The sequence below is a fragment of the Equus przewalskii genome, chromosome 16 (assembly GCF_037783145.1).
Source record: "Equus przewalskii isolate Varuska chromosome 16, EquPr2, whole genome shotgun sequence".
In the NCBI taxonomy this organism is placed as follows: domain Eukaryota; kingdom Metazoa; phylum Chordata; class Mammalia; order Perissodactyla; family Equidae; genus Equus; species Equus przewalskii.
In genome coordinates this window covers 51,399,191-51,411,261 of record NC_091846.1, presented here as the reverse complement: position 1 = coordinate 51,411,261, position 12,071 = coordinate 51,399,191, and the positions used below count along the sequence as shown (strand labels likewise).

The window sequence follows — 12,071 nt, the reverse complement described above, 5'->3', positions numbered from 1 at the left end:
GGACCTTGGCCACTGAAAACAGCTTTGGGCACGCAGAGCTTCCCTACAATCCTTTAAAGAGGAAGTCATCACCAAGGGAGTCCAATCTCCCCACCCACTGGGATGGCCCAACACTGAGGAGGACCACGTTGCTCCCTCTTACCACTACCCACCCCAGGTTGTACACTGCCATTTACAGGTGGAGTCATTTCCATAAAGAGCTGACTTTAATCCATTTATTCGTTCATTTAGCAAGTATTTACTGGGCATCAACTATGTGGCAGGTGCTACTCTACCCTCTGAAGTTATAGTAATGAACAAGACAGTTAAGGTCTGGCCAGAACCAGATCAGCCTGTATGGGGAAAAGAATGAAAGAAATTAGATGATCAGAATTTTATGGGAGCTATGGGGTTATATAGAATTATGAGTTATGACCCAGTCCCTCTTGAACACTACATTCCATTTATTTCAAGGCATTCCTCTCTACCTCAGAATTCCATTTCAACACAAGAAATTAAAGCTATATTGACAAAGCAGACAGCCCTTGCTTGAATCCTTGTTTAGGTTCAGGGATAATTGAGATAAGCTAATTACTGTATGCCACTTAGTGATTCCGATGGGCAGAATGCCATCCCTCCTCTGAGGGGTATCTGAAACTATCCCCTGCAAAAGGTCCATTGGAGAAGCAGCCATTCATGTTATCCCCACAGTCTTAGCACGGTGAAGGTTGATCACGGTCAAAAGATCTAGCTCAACTTTCTCACTAAGATTTATGAGCCTAGTATCATACAAACAGACCAGAAGTGAAGTTTAAGGCTGTTCCTGACATAAAGCATGTCATGACAAGCACAGTCATCATTCAAGGTCTGTGCTAAGAACGGATGACAGAAAAGAAGCTAAAATGCTAATATCATATCACCTTCATTTAGTTTCTAAAGAAGAAAAGAAAGAAGGAAGGAGTAAAAGGGAAAAAAGGAATAAGAAGGAGGGAAGAAAAGAAGGGGAGAAGGGAGGGAGGGAGTAGTAAGGAAGAAGGAAAGAAACTGACCTGCAACATGTGAATTTTACACACACAAAGGAACTGTTAACATCTCAGAGCGCAGAGGAACATAAAAAGAGAAAAAAGTTCTTTCTGTGATGTTCTAAGTAAGGAAGCCTACACCCATTTTCATCAGTTCAATTTTCTTCGTCTCTTCTGCTATCCTACAATTCCTCACTCCAACACTTCCACTCCCAATACCACCACTGAAATATAGAAAAAATCCTTGTGCCTATTTAGAAGTGAAATACAAAAATTAAACTCTTAGCCTATTATCAAAACAGAGGAGTAAACCATCATCCCTAAGCCGGGTATCTGGTAGAAACAATGACAGACCTTTAACTAGAGTGTTGCTGTGGGGTGACAGCCTAACGAACTGCCACCTAGAATCTCTTAGGGTTAATAAGCCACCTGTCTTGAAAGTAACAGTCATATTGGCCTTTGAAGCCTATCCCAATACTTAAACTCTTGATGAAGTTCTAACTGTGCCAAAGGAACTTACTAACAAAGCCACTGAGTCAATTTAACCTAGGGAAACTGGACCCAGTAGACTAGGCTATCAGAGTTTTGTGTTGAGATAATTACTGCACTAAAGAGAGCATATGGGCTGTCAGAGCTGGCACATGGCCTGCACCAGCTGTTACCTGGGCGCTTTGGAAAACCTACTGAACAGCATTTTGGACACAGCACAGCTCTGTGTAAGTTTTCCAAGGCTTCTACTGGGAGTCCTTCATAATAAATTTATTTCCTGTATAAGGGAGGATTGCACCCAGTAACGTAACTGGAACAAGCATGTTAAATTTTTCTGGCAGAATATCACTGGCTAAAAGGGAAAAACAATCTGGGGCATAAACAGGCATAAAGCCTGCAAAGCCAGGAATAAGCAAAACATTAACTTGAATAGGTCCCCTGTCATAAAAAAAAATTAAAAAGTTAACTTTAACACATTGAGAATTTCCTTGAAAACAATTGACGCATAAGATAATGTATTTAAAACATCTATCACAGTGTCTGGCACACAATAAATGATAGCTGCTATTTTTATTATTATATTATTAATTCTCCCTAGTAGACATATTCAGGATTCCTGAACTGCCACAAAGTAGACCATTCTTCTAGCATTTCTGCTAGAACTATTTTACCTTAAGAAAACGTTTTTCCAAGAAGGGATATCAAAGTGTCAGCCAATGAATGCCTCTTACAGACAACAACTTTCATTTAAATGTAGCACGTTTTCTTCTAAACAATGCCAAAGCTTGACAACTATAGTAGCCGTGACTGACACTATTGAAATTCAGCTACCTCGGAATGTACCAGACAGCCACAAACCACAGGTAATGAAAAATCTGAAGACAAACCCAAGGAAAACAAAGGGGTCGAATAAGGTTTTTCACATTAGAGCTATCATACAAAAAGATGAATTTCCGTAAAAGTAATCCCAAAAATAAGACATTAATCACTGAGCTTTAATTCCAGTAATAATGTCATCACACTTCTAACTTAGATTAAACTTTCTTATTTAAAAATGATTTTTTTTTTCCTTCCAGAATGTTAGGAAGACTAACTTTGGGCAACACTGGGCTCTTATTACTGAAAGGTCCCTAAAATATTGATTCAATGTTAGTATTCAGCAGAGAGTAAGCCTGTATTTTTATTTTTAAATTCAAACTTTGCAATCTCTTTGAAAACAGAAATAGAATGTACATGACAGTCACAGCTTTTCTCCACCTGTTTGGGAAGGAAAGTCAGCTTCGCCTCAAGGAAATAATTTCAAGCCAAGTTTACTTACAAAATAGGTCTTGTTCAAGGTTTTCTTTTGAATCAGACACCACAATTAGTCTCGATTTAGTGAATTTACTTTTAGAAAATACACAGCAGTTAAAGACAAGCTATATGGAGGCATTGAATCCAGCCTCTTTTGTCATATTTCCAGAGGGACAGCAGATTTGGGTTCCCAGATAAAGAAAGGCACATTTCAGTGGAATGGGTGCATGTCCAAGTTGGAAAAATTCGGTCATTAGATTTAAATTTTTAAAATGTATGCCTTAAAAACATTCAGGACATTTAGAAAATCTACCGCATTACATCACAGTAAGTGCATCACCGCATTATATTTTGCAAGCTTTAGCAAATAAAAAAATCCCCCAGAAGAATCTTAATTCTTATCTATGGAAAACATTAAACTGCTAAGCGCTAACAACTGGAATTAGTCCTTAAATCTCTAATGAGAATAATAAAACATGAGTGCAGTTTGTGCTGTAACTTGATAAGGCCTGAATTTACTTGCTGTTAGGAAAAGTCACTGATCCAGCAGTATGGCTTTTTACTCCCTGAGGTACAGGAAACAGTATCTGTCCTCTAGGAACCTCCTCTGCGGTAAGCACTTCTTATCTGTGCTATCAGAGGACGAAGATAGCAGGGTAATATCTAGTAACAGCAGCTTTATGAGATGATCCATTACTGATTTAAATCAATTTCAAGCAGGTAGTTCTTCTTAACCCATTCAGAGCAGACCTAAGCCCCGCCACAGAGGACCCTCAAAATCTCTCCAGATACTGCCTTGTCTTCAAACTCCCAGGGAAGGCATGAACTGCGAAACACCATTTTTTGTCCTCTAAACCAAGCATCTTTTTAAAATCTTGCCCACTATGAAAGACTGTAGAATTGAGGCTCCTGACCAAAACTTGAAATCCAATTTTTGTTGTAATGATCAATTCTGTGTTCGCTCGGTAGATATACATAGCAGGAGCTTAATGAGCCTATTAGCAATTTGCTAAGACCCAACAACTTGCTGTGAGGAATGTGAAGATGAAATAACTCCCTCTTTCTACACTTGGGGAATTTTGTTAAAGACATATTTGCTGGGAAGCAAGTCCCACTGTTTATAGGCACAGATCAGCACAAATGCAAACAGAAGAATGTTTAAGAGCAAATTAAGACTTGCATTTCAGGAATTAAGCTAGCAGGGACATCGGAGGGGCATACAATATTAGAGTTTCATATGTTCTAAATGAAAAGTGTTCTTACGTATCTTAGCACTTGGATAAATAAATGCTAAAGATAGATTTCAGGCTTACTTGTAGAGTCAAATGAATACTTATATATTTTTTCACACACACGTAGAGATAAAATCATAGATTTCAGTGTGTGAGAGGGCTTTAAACGTGATCAACTTACCCCACTAATTTCACAGAGAGAAAACAGGCTTTGAGAAATTCAATAACTTATCCAAGGTCACAACTAGATATCGGCAGAATTGAAATCTTCTGGTACCTGCTAATGCTTTTTCTAGCATACCTTGCTGCCTTTAAACAGAAGTCTTTGTGAATCCATGTAACTCCACATACATATGAGATTGTAGCACTTTCTGGATTTCAGAACTAATTCAAACTACGAACAAAAACAGTAGTCATGTATTAAATATTTAAGATTAGTTATGTTGACTTTTGGTTGATGTTTTATTTCCATATCAATTAGACTGGAATACATTCACCTTTTCACTCAGTATCAGGAGTGTAAAGTGTCAAAGTCAGATACGTACAGAAAAACAAAATCTGGTACCAGCCATGCACAGTTTTGGACACCATCACTATTCTCCCCCACATAACACTGTCTTCAAATTGGGATAAATATTCCAACTTCTCCACTGTTATTTACTCTTTAGTTTTCAAACTCTGTGAACTCAGTAAAGTTAATGATGACACAGTAAACTGTCATTTCATTTTATTGCAATAGAAATTAATGAAAACGTAAATCACAATGCTTTTGACAGTTACTTTGTAAAACAGAAGCATGCTTTTTGGTTTTCTGAGATCAGCTTTTAAATACCTTTCACTAATACAACTTTTTTAAAGTTTATCAATGGTTCTATTAATTGGCTGCATCTGGCCCACTATGGCACTAATAATTGAGTTTTAAAAATTTTGCTGTTTAGAAATGTATTGATACTTAGACACCAACAAACTAAAAAGAAAAAAGCTCTTTACCAACTTTTCTGCTCTGCATTTCCTTCTCCTCCACCTCAGCCTCTGCTATTTGTGTCTCTTTCAGCTTCCAAACTCTTTCACCTGATCATGTCCAATTGCTGAAGTGCAGGCGACCACCTAGAGAATCACAATAATGGGCTTCCCCTTGAGAGAGCCACATGGGACTTCAGTTCATTCCTTTCATGTGGAAACAGCATGCAGGATATTTTATGATTCATTTTTCCCTTTTTGATAAGATATGAAAGAAATATCAAAAGAAATTCAGAGAGATTTCCATTTTCTCAGAATGAGATGAAGCACAAGGAGGTTGTACTTAAGAAACATGCTTTTTCTCCCTGGCATTCTGGGTTCATAAAATGAGAAAATTATTTTTAGTGCTATTTTTGTTTGATGTCTAAAAACACGAATCAGTGTCTTTTCACATTTTTAACCTTTCAAATTAAATCGCTTATCTTGATTAATTTAGTTAAATAAGAACTAAGCAGAACAATGCCTAACAACTGTAATTTTAGTAAGCACCAATTTGCTTATCAAATTAATAAAACTCAAAAATGCAGCAGGAAACATACAAGGACTAAAATCTTTAATGCGTCCCCAAATTAAAAGATACTATGTTCATGAGCCATACAACACGCCAGCAACATACTGTTAATATCTTGGATATTTAGTTAATATGAAAACAAACCTTTTTTATGTAGCATACATAATTATCTAAATATTGTATCTAGAGGCTGCAGGCTTACAGAAACAGTCAAATAGCCTTCTTCCTTTGTGTTATTTAATCGCATTTTGTAACAAATCTTCAAATGTCAAGGTTGTTCCTAAGATTTAAGAGATGAGCATTTTTATATTTTGTGTGCTATAATCAAATCACTTTGTCACTTATCACTTCAACATGCTTTGGTTTTTCAATGATTTTATGCATTCAGATTCCTGGATGTTTTAGCAATCTTATCAAACCATCACTTTAAAGAAATCTAGGATCAATGGATTTAGTACCACATACACCATACTTATTCAATAGCCTAAAGCTACAGTTCTTCTTTCCTGTCTTATCTTCATGATACTTAATTCTCTCATACAAGAATAGGAACCCTGTATTAATATATTTAAACCAAAATAACATCTAACTGTGTGATTTTTGTAATCACTCTGTATGTGACTGTGAAACGCATGCTGACAGCGCTTTACCTGCTTTACCAATGACCTTGTTTATAAATGACCTATTATCAAATTTCAGGAAAGTTTGCTGTCAAACCACCCTTGGTCAATTTGAAAAAAAAAAAAAAGATCACTTCAGTCAGGTGCCATTAGGAAAATTTCAAGACATTTTACAACAGAAATTAATTCAGTATTCCTCTGGATTGGACATTACAATCTCATAAAATCAGAAGGCCTTTAAAAAAGAGAACACTTGGGAAATTTTAAATAAATCTAAATATGTAATTACACTTTGGTTGTCCTTCTCAATTCAGCTATAGTGGCGAGCCTGAGAGGGAAGGAATTCCAGAGCAATTAGGATATCTGTACACCAAATATAAATTTTAATGGATTTACTTTGTGCTTATTATTTTGTTGTTATGCTGCTCTTAAACTTGATTTGAATAAAAAATGTCTTTCCCTCTTAGTTTTGAATCATATCCCCCATGCTAAACAAGTATTATTTGTACGTTCACACAGAAAGGAAGATAAGTAATAATACGGTGCAGGCTCCAAGTAAAATCTAGCCCAGTACAGACAGCGTAATAATGATGTCATTAAGACTCCTAGCTGAATGGGATTCAGACAGAACTGTTGTATAGCTGCAGACATAAATCTGAAAGAACTTTTTGGCTACATTCTCAGACTTACCTTGAGAGATATTTAGGAGCTCCAGCAAAATGAGTTGAGAGAAATGCACTCAAAAGAAGAAGGTATGCAGACTGCAGACAGAGATGTAGGCCCTATAGGTGCAGCCTTCTGAGATACAGGAGGAAACAGTTTGTTAAATGGATAAAGACAGAGAAACAATCTGAAGAAGAAGAAAACAGAAAACAAATAAACCTTAATTCTAGCACAAATAAATGAGAGAAAGGCAATTGTGGGGCTGCTCAAAGCCTTTTTGCCTAGCTGAATGAAAGCAATCCCTAAGACTGAATGGGTAATGAGATCCTGGCTCCTGAGATTTTAGCTTTCTTAATCATGTTCATAATTAATTCAAGAACATTGATAATTTCATTACATTCTTTTTGTCTTATCAATAAATGATGTGCCTGCACTTTTGGTCCTGTGTACAGGGAGAGGAGAGATGCTTTGGGTAATATTGCACTAGGAATAGTGGATATATATGATCCAAAAAGGTGAAGTGGTAATTATTATCCTTGACCCGCCTTCTATTATCAGAACACGATGACAAGCAGCTACAAATAATTAATAAGCTTTTTATGCAGAAATGCAAAGCCTTTGAGGAAAAATATGCTGCAAGTAGAATTCCTTACCAAATATTATGTACATAGCATAACATGCCTCTACAGAGAAACGGTTTGAAATGAAACTCGCTAAAATGCCTACATCACAAATACAAGAAGAAAATCAATAACTTGTTTTTAAAATATCATTTAAAAAACTTTTATTCATCTTAATGTTTTATTAAAAAATTCTGTGTCCTTCCAATTGTCTTCCTAAAGTCCTTTCCAGGATCAACCTACAAAGACGTTAAGCTGAACTACCCACTCAGTAAAACCTCCTTTTTTAAACCAAGACGGAAAGCTCTGTCATTATCTGTCAGTCATCATCAAAGGGGCCCTTTTCCTTTACGGTTTTCTATTCACCCCCATGTAAATTTTCACAAAGCCATCACTCATTAGTTTCAGAATCCGCGTTCAAGGGTTTGAAGGGAATATTTAATGCCACTTAATAGCATGAAACAGAAAGACATCCTCGTCTCCCAAAGCGTTTAGATAATTAACACCAAATTAAAAACTGGTCAGTTAGGAAGAGCTGCAAATATTAGAATTCTCCTAATTGGTAACAAGAATAACACTTCAGTTTTAAATACAAAGTGTGTTGCAAATAATGCATGCTCAAGTGAACACAAAGTGATACACGGACTAGCATTTTTTTTAAGTAGACCAATATGGTAGGATAAAATTTCAGCAGTGGAAACCATCCAATAAAAATGTCTCTGAACTAATTATACTATTAAAGATAAAAACAATTCATAGGATGCTAAAAAGTATGCATGTTGGCACTTTGATCTGATTACTAAACAAAATTGTCTTTGAGAAGACACTGCAGAATCACTTAGTAAAGCAAGCTGTTGCCCGTGACATTGATATATGGGACAGAGATGATGTATATACTGGGTGGCTTTATCAGTAAATCACTGACTGTATTTACTTCCCCAAGGAAAAAGACCTCTCCCTGAAAGAGAACTCTTTGTTAGAACCACCAGTAGGGGATTAATATTGGCAAAACATTCAATTTGGATATAGTCCTGCAGAAGATTCATAAAACGGTAATTTAATAAGTTAACAGACAAACATTTAGCACATTGGCAGCATACGATTGCCTAGAGAACATTAAGTGTCTTTATTAATTTCATCAAATTATTTCTCTGCAAAGTCAATTATATAGGTTCTAGCCATGAGCAACTTATTTCTCAAGTGAAGACAACAAATTTGAGAAATTCTAAGTCCCTAAAAATAACTTTCAATAACATGCAAAAATACCAGCACCATACAGACCTATTGCTACTTAACAGACTATTAGATGACAGTTAAATTTAAGCTTAGATGTCAATTTCCATATGTTCCACATATTTATACACATTTCAGCTCTGCTTTTAAAGTTCCAGATAGGAGGCAGACATTGCAAATCAAATATGCCAGTCAATCTTCCAAGTTAATGCAGATCTTACCAAATTTCAGGAACAGAAGCTGGAATTGTGCTTCCTGTGCAGTTTCATAAGAGCAGTAAAATTAGAAAGACAAAATAAATATATACAATGGTATGTAGCTTGCACTAACATGTTTCAGATCCTATCACTTTTGTATATTTATTGCCAGCCTAGAGAAACATCAAAGCATGGTTCTTGACACATCTCTCAAATTCTCCCCTGATATGCAATCAATCATCAAGTTGTAATGCCTCAACCTCCCAAATGTCTGCAACCTGTCCACTCTTCTCCATTCCCAAAGCCAGCATCTCACTTAAGCTATTAGCCCCTGTTGCTTGAGTTTTATTTTTCAATGCTCTCCTAGCTGCCTCTAGGCTCACTCTCTCTTTTTCGCTCTCACACTACCACTCATCATCTTTTCAAAGTGCAAATCCGATCATGTCATTCCTCTGCTTCAACCTTCATTGGCTCCCCATTTCCCTCCTGTAAGATTCATTACCAGGCCTTTTGATCTCACTCCTCTTTGCCTCTCTTAGCTCTATCTTTTACCACACTGTTTCCCCAGTCACATGAATTACTTTCTATTCCCCAGATTGCTCTTTTCACTCAGCCTTTGGAACATGCAGCACTGTTACCATATTCAGTGATCAATGGCCAATTATTTTTTAACTGGATTTTATAAGACCTTTGAGGATTTTTTCAGTTGCTCTTTGCAATTTCTCAAAGTTCACATTAAAATCGAGTCTTTATCAGTGTAATTGGTGGTTCTACTTTAGTTAATTCTTGTTGCAGTCTATCAGTGGACTTTAGTGCCCTTCGGCCTCCCTGACCGTCATACTAGCCACTCATCTTGTTATCATGGTCTGTAGCCTCTGCTGTTTGCTTCCCCACAGAACTGAAGAGTGTCAAGTATAAGCAGAAAGTTTCATCTGTGTTTAAATTTGATTAAACATAGTATATTTTTGAAATATCAGGGTATTGGTTCACTTCATCTCATTAGAGTGATGTTCTTGATCTTTACTACAATTGCGCTATCAGCCTCAGATACATTTTCACATTCTTCTCTTTTGCGTCTGTGTTTGGGTCTGCAAGGGAAGGTGAAGGTTGCTGGGACTGAGAAAACCGGTAAAATGGCTTGACTATATATCATATAAGTATGTCAAATATTAGTGCATTTTGACTGCATTTTTTTAATTTTCTCTCTTGCTTCCTGAAAATCAAAAAAAAAAAAAAGTTTAATATGGGGAAAAATATGTAGTCCTAGCTTCTTACATATTAGACATTTTGTGTAACCTCAGTATTGTGGCAATCAGGAGGAACCAAATATAAAGACACAAAAAGGAGCATGGAATATAATGGCTGCTTAAAAAATCTTTGTTGAAATAATAAATAAAAATAAATTGAGCCTATAAAACTCAATTTCTAAGACAGCACTCTACATTTCCACCCAAATTCTTTGTAAGAAACATTCAAATTTATTGATTTGGTGTTAACTAAGGCATGGGAATGTGTGATATATTTTGCAAAGATTTTCATCGATAGAACATTTTTTGAAAGTTTTGACTTTCAAAGAGTTCTTGAAATTCCCTTAACAGTAAGAACTCACTTCCTAGTGATACCAAACAAATATAGTGTAATTGCAAAATGCACAGTGTCTCACCAGAATAAAAAGAGAAAGGGCAGAAGGCAAAGGCACGGACATTTATAAGCGGTTAAGAAAGCCACACTAGATTAACAGAGGGATGAAGTTATCAGAAACCTGGGTGTGAAAATAGCCAGGGGGCGCTAAAGGGCTGGGGCCATGTGATCTACATGGGACAAGTTGCTGGGCCCTTTGACAAAAACAGGTTAGCTAATTTCACTCTAGTATCTTAGTGTATTACTTGATATTAGAAGAAATTTCAAAGCTAAAATTTTATTTTAGGGCATTACCACAGAGAATAATCTAAAAGAAAGTGACAATATTTATGTTACTAATTAGCCATAAGGAGAAAAGGATGTATATTTTTACTCTTTTTCTCTCCCTTCTTCTATTTCAGAAAGTCACTTTCTTGTTTTACTCTGCATTTGAGAGTCCTCTCCTTTGTCTAGTTGGAGATTCAAAGGCCCAAATAAGAGTTGAAACAAATTTCTCCAAATACAAACAACAAAAAGAAGAGATGGCTTTTCCACAACAATTTTCCCTGTATAAGAGATAGTACTCAAACTTACAAGTTTAAAATCTTTTAGAACTTGAAAAGCCCTGTTAACTAAATAGAACCACACAGGTTAGCAAATATTCTGCAGGAATGAATTTTTTTCAGAAGCATATTGAAATGTTTTACTTTAATCTTTTTCTTTTTTGATGGACATTTTTAGAAGCTCTTTCTTAAACAGTTCTAAACTCTCCCTTAACCTGAAATGATATATATTAAATATTTAGCTTTTTCTTGATGATACAGAGCCAGATTTCTGCTAGTTCAGCACTGTTGCTCTGTAAAACCACGACCTTGGAGACATGTACATTGTACCAGCTCCATGTTCTAGATAAACTGAGACAGAGAGATGCTGAGTTGCCCTGGGTCACAATGCTTGTAAACGATGAAAGTAGCATTTTCCCTTTTCCCTTTTTGACCCCTAATGTAATGTAGGCAATCTAAATGACAAAATGAAACTGAAATACCAATTATGAGTGACTTAACTTTACCTTTGCCCTACTGTCTATGTGGTCTTCCCTTTCCATATGGTCTTCTTCATTTGGAAACAAGAGGTATCAAGATCTCAGTAACAGTGAATTTCTTTCCCAAAAATTTTCCCAGAAATCCCAGAATTTCAAGGAGCAAAGATGCAATCCACCTTGTTTGGAGTATAAAGAAGGGAGGTGTTATTGAAGTCACCTCTAGGAGAGAGTAAGCAAGTTGAAAATATGGGAGCTTCACAGTGGGGCTGGGGCTCCATTGGGACAGGGAGAGCACAGCTCCAGGGTAATAAGGCAGGCCCCTATGGAGGTGAGGGTAAGGAAGGCAATGTGGTTGGCAAGTTCCCAGGGCATATCTGGAAATTCTGGAAATTTTTTTGGTTGTCTCAACAAGAGAAAGGTGCCACACTCATCTAGTTGTCAGAGGCCAGGAATGTTGATAAACGTTCTACAATGCACAGGACAGACCCCTACAACAAAGAATTTATCTGGCCTAATATGTCAAGGGAGGT

The 12,071-nt window shown here is 36.5% G+C and overlaps 1 long non-coding RNA gene across 9 annotated transcripts in view; it reads right to left on the bottom strand.

Moving 5' to 3' along the window:
• The window catches only part of LOC139076488 (uncharacterized), a 226,558-nt gene extending 219,402 nt beyond the window's left edge, over positions 1-7,156 (bottom strand). For 5 of the 9 annotated variants that reach the window (XR_011528145.1, XR_011528144.1, XR_011528149.1 and 2 more), the window contains exon 1: positions 6,857-7,155. This is a non-coding gene — a long non-coding RNA (uncharacterized lncRNA). Of the gene's footprint in view, positions 1-6,856 lie in introns of all 9 variants that reach the window. The other 4 variants (XR_011528151.1, XR_011528146.1, XR_011528148.1 and 1 more) reach the window with 1 other exon arrangement.
• Positions 7,157-12,071: the final 4,915 nt, after the last annotated feature.